Source organism: Nuphar pumila, chromosome 5 (assembly GCF_984573655.1).
Source record: "Nuphar pumila chromosome 5, dmNupPumi1.hap1.1, whole genome shotgun sequence".
NCBI classification, from domain to species: Eukaryota; Viridiplantae; Streptophyta; class Magnoliopsida; order Nymphaeales; family Nymphaeaceae; genus Nuphar; species Nuphar pumila.
The window spans coordinates 101,850,875-101,857,978 of record NC_143253.1 but is presented as its reverse complement, the minus strand read 5'-3'; the positions used below and the strand labels follow the sequence as shown (position 1 = coordinate 101,857,978).

The following is a 7,104-nucleotide window of genomic DNA, read 5'->3' as shown; positions in this document are numbered from 1 at the left end:
TTTAAAGCAAGAGCAGGGACACATCTAGCTCGACCTAAAAACTAAGACAATAATTGGGTACTGCCATGTGCACACACATTAGTCGTCTGATGGGCCTTCCGGTGCTGGGCCAATTTCTCTCTCCTGCCCCCCTTTTCACAGTTTGGTAACAATTGCTGTTCCCGCCAAACACATGCGGGAGTTAGTTTGAAGAGTGGGCAAAGAACAGTACCACGCCTCAACTTTAGCACAAATCAAACTAAAAAAGCCGCAGAAAATGGATTCCCTTCCAACCCTAAGTCCTCCAGTAATGCTGCAAATGTAACACAATATGGCAGCATCCAACCAGAAACACAGTTCGTATGCTTACTCCATTGGTCTCAGACTTAACCTGTTCCAATCCCATAAAGGTCTGTTTGGGAGTCCTATTTGAGATGGGAGTAGGGGATTCACTGAATCCCTTATACCCAACCCACCCAGACTTGGAAATGAAGGAGACCATCTTTTATTTCTGTTATGTCCTTTCTGGTGTTTGGACAACTGCAAGACATCGATTTTGAAAACATAGAAATGCTATATACTTTACAAACCTACTTTGAAGAACATACAGTGTAGTACAAAATGCAAATGACATCTCTTGATGAAAGTCTTACACCAACCTATTGGGGTAAATGGCACATTGGGAGTAAGAACTGAGCAAAGCAGAGAAAGGAAACCCGCACTTTCATGGTTCAGCCATACAGCCATTTCCTGGTAGCATGACCATTACAAGTTGCAATTGCAACTTTTCATCAAAGCATCCAAAATGGTTTCTAGGGAAGAATCCTCCACAAGGACCACCTTGTCTCTTGATTTTGAACCGGAAGCAATGGATACTTGTCTTCTCTTCAACCTTACAACCTGTAAATAGCATGTGAAATTTCTGAATCACTCTAGTGGCTATAACGAGAAGGGAAAAAAATAGTATAATTCACACATCAATTCAAGGTAAATGTCTACTGGATGCATGACAAAGTGCAAGAGAGAGAGAGAGAGAGAGAGAGAGAGAGAGAGAGAGAGAGATTCAAAATTTTGTGACACTAGATTGTATCACATACTATTAATTTGCAGCTTAATGTGTGCCCTATTTAGTTGGCCAGTAACAAATATCATGCTTGGTTATTCTCTGGACGCTCTAGGTGGGAATTTTTGGGAAACGATCAGTGAAATTGTGAAAATTCAAGGAGAAAAACTGGAAAAGAGAAATTGCAAACTCTCACTTTTAGTTGAAATTGAGAGAAATCTCATGTAAATCATGAAAAAAGGGTGTCAATATGAAATCCTCAAATATGTTAATAAATTGGAAATTTTAGAAAAATCTAAAATCTCTGTTATGATTTTTTGCACATATCAGTAGAAAAAAGATGTTCTAGGAATTTAAAATCTTAGAGGCACTTACTTCTATAAGCTTGAGAGTAAATTATACAACTTCTCATTAGTTGTACGTTGATGTTCATGAGTCACCTTTTTGGCCTTAAAAAAAAAAAATCTGTTTCCAAAGATTGGTGCTACTCATCTAAATGTTGCATACACCCACTCAACAGTCCTGGGGAACCTTGCCATCTGGTCGGCATATTTCTTGTTACATATCTAGTACAACTGAACGGGTATAGCTGCCACATACTTGAAAGTATGCTTTGATCTAGAACCATGTATGCGCCCAAGAAGCTGGCTGGTGATGTGATCAATATCTCCAAATTATCCTCCAACAATTCCTTTAACTTCACAGTCCTTTACATCGCATGAGTTTTAATCTGCCATATTGCAAGATGGCTGTCTTCTATCCATGCTAGGATGTAGAGCTTTCTGAAGATGGTTGACTCAACAGACTCATAAGGCTAAAAGCCATTCATTAATGCAATAGAAACTCATTCTGTGGCCTTGGATATGTTCTTTTCTTCCTAGTGCTTTTGCAGGGAAGGGGCCACTGGCACATCTATTACGGCCCTATAGTAATGCTTGACCAACCCCAGGTCCCCATGAACCATCACATGCATTCAAGACACCTTTGTGGTCAAAAGATTAACATACTCTAGCTCCAGCAATGATACTAATTAGCACCAATTACTGAAACCAAAATCTTCTTAGGAGTTGAAAAAATCAGTCAGACATTGCTGACTATCAAAGGCACAATCCTCTATTAGCTTATCCATTGAAAAGGGTCTGGTTGCATAGGTAGGTATTAACACACAATGGCTCACGCACTATCCATATATTGATTAGTGGATTTTCTTTTAACACCTATATGGCCTCTCCCACCCCAACATTTTTAGAAAAGCTCCACTGAACTGTAGATTTTGCAAAGTCGCAACTTAAAAAATTTCATGCATCAAAGTATGATAAGTGATTGAAAATGCGTGGTTTCACCACCAGTTCAAAATTTCAATTCATTAGTCAATACGCTCAAAACAGGCCAGAACCTTTTTCACAAACATATTTTCCATTCGGCCCAATGAATAACCTTGGCAATTGCTCCCTCAAGGCAGAAATTTTGAAATCTTCTTTACAAATATGTTTTCCATTCAGCCAAATGAATAATAACCCTGGTAACCGGTGCCGCTTAAGACAGATTTTCAGTTTTCTCCACCCATTTCACAAAGACGAATAGAAGAGAAACAGGAGGATCACAAACACTTCCACCTTATTAGTTTTCAAAATGTTTTTCACTCTATGATGAAAAATAAGATAAAAGATCAAATGGCATCAAGTAAACATTCCAAAGTTCGACCTTAACATTAGTTGTTTCATTTCATCTTAAGGCTTTGTTTGGGAGCCTAGAATCAGAGGTGTGTTGTGGTTTCCACCAGTGATCCCACGCTCTCTGCAGCTTGGGATCAATGGCGTTGCCAAAACACGGCATTCAGAATGGAGATTGTTCGCCGCACATCACATTTCAACGCTACTCACAAGAGGATGTTTTTGGCAACTCAATCCACAACACCACATTTTGGCAAAATCATATTTCAGCAACACATGGAAATGGTGTTTCCACCTTGATGTAAGGCATCCAAACATAGCCTAAATGTTATCACCAATTGCATGTTCTCTGTATCAATAAATCAAGAGACCGGTAATGTGTTAAACAAGTTCTCCCCTCTAATGAAGTTGACAAAAATGCAAAAGCAGATATGATCACTCTAAGATCGAAGGAAACTACAGCATCTCCCAAATAGAAATCTCCCCTTCTATGTTCTGACCTACTCCTACTTTCCAATATGCAAAAAAAAAAAAAAATGAAAGTTCATTGAATTCCATCTAATTTTGATCCTATGAAACCTACATGTGAACCAAACTACAAAACTTCCACATGAGTAAAGCATCAAGCTGTTCATCCAAATCGAAGTTTTCTGATGTTCAAAATTATAAGAAATGCTACACGACGACAACCATTGAAGTTCTGCACAAAATCGCAGCTACAGCAGTTCTTACACGCAAAGCAAACGAAACAAAGAACACAAGATGGTGAATCGCAAAAGGAAGGCGACAATTTACAAATCCGCCGAGCTGAATTAAGCTTCTGAGACGAAAGAATGGATTCAAAACCCTTAATTTTCATCCACAGAAGAAAGTGACAAAAACGAAACCCTAATTATCCTAAAAAAGGCACAGAACGAGAACCGATACGTCAAGATACTCACGGAGCTAATAAAATCGAGCAACGCCGCGTTCGCCTCGCCATCCTTCGCCGGAGCATCGATCTGAACTCCCACCGCCTCATCGCTCACATCTACAATTTAACGAAGAAAGACGACGAGGAACCCTATCAATCGCGCAGAGAGAGAGAGAGAGAGAGAGAGAGAGAGAGAGAGAGAGAGAGAGAGAGAGAGAGAGAGAGAGACCTGTCACAGTGGAGACCTTGGCACCGGGCTTCGCGTGGATGGTGATGGCCACGGTCGCCGGAGGGACGAGCCACAATCACGCCGGAATCTTCTTTCCGGCGGCCTGTTGGGGCTGGGAAGAGCGCGCGGGATCGCCGGCCTTTGCTTTCCCTCGTTTGGGCGCCATTATCACGTCCTTCGGAACGCCTCCAGAGATAGTCAATCTCGTTATCGGGATTTTCTCGGAGAAGGAAAATATCGAGATAAATTAACAACAAATTTTTTCTCGAAAAAATAACGGAATATTTAATTTTTTTAATGTATAAGAAAGTACAAAAGAACAAATTATATAAAAATATAGCCTCACAAAAATAATGTGATAATATTGCGTTAAATACACAATACCTTTTTTTAAGATAGTGATATTTTAAAAATATCGTATTTTTCAGGATTATATTGGAAAAGCGAGATTTTCACAAAATGGACCATATGAGCGTGAGCGTGAGCGTGCATCAGAGTTCAGCAGACGCCTCGGCTAATGGGTGACACGGACCCCAATTAGGGGCTGGACCTACTTTACTGGATCCCATTAGTTCATAAGATCGGACTCACAAGATCCATATATTGAATGGTTCCGGACCTAATCTGTATGTTCATGAATCAATCCAAAGTCTGAACTGAGATCCGGTTAAGATCTAACAATGTTTTGTTATTCTACTCATTTGGTTCTACCCATTTGAACTCGGCCTGAATATGAATACTTTAGGCATCTTATTTTCTTGGTTGAGGTAAACGTGTTGATAAAATTTTACAAGGTTACCAACGAGGGATCTGCTTGTCTGGTAGGAGCAGTCAGTGTACGTCACTATGCGTTGGGCCATTGCAAGTTCAAAACCAATGGTACGGTTATAGAAATGGTGGGGGTCTTCCTAACCCCAGCTTGTCTATAAAAAAAATTACAAGATTTGAAAATCACCCACCGTAAATTTTCATAAATATTTAAAGCAAAAAAACCGTATCTCTTTAACAAAAAACATAATCGATCATGTCAAACACATCTCCAGAATTGATTTTATTAGAAAAATGCCCAAACCCCTCAAAAACCAATTTGCATATCTTGGTTTACATATTCTCATCACGTTTTATATATATATATATATATATATATATATATATATATATATATATATATATATATAGAGAGAGAGAGAGAGAGAGAGAGAGAGCATTCACCATTCAACATTACTAAAATACATCCAACAGAATATTGGACGAGAGAGAAACATAGGAGTAAGACGAGAGAGGAACATAAGAGTAAGACAGCCACAATCTAGATGGTGACCGTGCTCAGTTCAGAGTACATACAGATCCAACCCACCCCCCCGTCTCTACTATGTAATTTAAGAGCCAGATACACCTGCTGACGAAGCCTTCTAAAATCGAATTTGATGCCTCTGAAAAAGATGTCATTTCTTTCCATCCAAATCACCCACCATGCTGAAAACAACCATACCCGCCACAATAATCTTCATTTTTTTTTGTCGTAAAATCATGGGACCAAGCAAGAGGTCCCGAATAATGAAACTCAAACGAGTTTGAACAGACGGTGCACCCCAAGTTTGAAAAAATAGGTCTAAAACGATCAGGCAAAACCAAAATAGGTGAGTCGTGTCCTCTACTGCCTTCTCGCAAAGAACACACATGCTTGAAAATTGAAGCTCCCGTTTTCTGACATTAATCTGAGTTTGAACACGATCCAGAGCCACTAGCCACGCAAAGCTTTTGCCCTTGGAGTGGGACCCTTACCCCATATACAATCAGTGGGAAACCAATCCATCCCGGATGACAACAAGGAATGATAAACTTGCTTAATGGAGAACCTATCTCTGCTCGTCATGGCCCAATGAAGCCACAGGCAGCTATGGCCAGGCCTAAGATCCCTGCCACTGAAGGAGCGAAGTGTCTTCCGCCACTCCAGCCAGAGGAACGAATGGCACACTGAACTGGGCATTGAAAGAAGAGAGTCAGGTAGACTACCATATTTTTGCCTAACAAACATAGCCCAAGGAGATGGAGATATGGAAGCGACCCAGGCCCACTTCAAGACTAAAACGATGCTCTTCTTTCTCAGAGCCGAAATCTCCAAGCCGCCTCGCTGCCTTGGGAGAACAATCTGCTGCCAAGAAACAAACGGGTATTTTTTGTGAGACGCATTCCCAAACCAAAGGAAGTACAAAAGCAAACGGTTAATCGTCCGTTCTACTGTCGTCGGTATAATGGACATGCTCATACGAAAATATGATAATTGGGCCAAAATATGATGAATTAGCGTCAATCATCCCGCAAAAGATAAATATCAGGCCTTCCAAGACTGCAATCTCCCTTGCACCTGCTTTATAGTAGACATCCAAGACGAAGTTTCCGACGACTGCAGTGAGTGCAACGATAGACCCAAGAAATTAACAGGAAGGTCGGATATCGGGATGTTGAAGATCCTTGCAGCAACAGATTGGAGAAGAGGGCCAGCATTTTAATAATGAAGCACAACCTAAACATTTGATTAACATTCACATGACCAAATATTATAATATCATCTGCATATTGAATTGTGTGACCAACAAAACCAGGAATGCCCAAGGAATCCAAGAAGCTTGTTTGTTCTGCCATTTTCATGAGTATAGGTAAACCCTCTGCCACAATATTAAAAATGATAGGGGCTAGAAGACAACCCTGTCGCACACCTCTAGCCAACTTGAATTCTTCTTCTCTCAGTCCGTTGATGCAAACTGATGACACAGATTTCGTGACCAGCTCCTTAACCCATGCTATAAACCATCTACCAAACCCTATATTGGTTAGAGATTCAAACAGAAAATCCCATGTCAGACTATCATAAGCCTTGTGAAAATCCAATTTTAGCACAAAGTATGATGCTTCAGTCGACTGTAAAGAGTGAAGAAGCTCAGTTGCACAAATAAAATACCCTTGCACACTTCGACCTGGAATAAAAGCCCCCTGGTTCGGAGAGACACGTTGATCAATGACAGTGTGCAACCGATTTGCCAATACCTTAGATATAATGCGATACAGAGCACCCATCACCGAAATCGGCCTGAAGTTGGATATGTCTGACGCCCCTTGCCTCTTAGGAATCAAATAGATGACTGCCACATGATATGGTTTAGGCAACCTTGCATTACGATAGAATTCATCGAACAAGTTGAGCATGTCAGCTTTAACAATTGACCAAAGAGCTTTGAATAAGTCT

The 7,104-nt window shown here is 40.4% G+C and overlaps 1 pseudogene across 1 annotated transcript; it reads right to left on the bottom strand.

Moving 5' to 3' along the window:
* Positions 1–533: 533 nt before the first annotated feature.
* LOC149837938 (uncharacterized) lies at positions 534–4,023 on the bottom strand (annotated as a pseudogene). Its single transcript, XR_016432140.1, has 3 exons — positions 3,858–4,023; positions 3,657–3,745; positions 534–879 (listed from the first exon to the last, which is right to left on the bottom strand). The product of XR_016432140.1 is annotated as an uncharacterized LOC149837938 (transcript).
* Between the last annotated feature and the right edge of the window lie 3,081 nt (positions 4,024–7,104).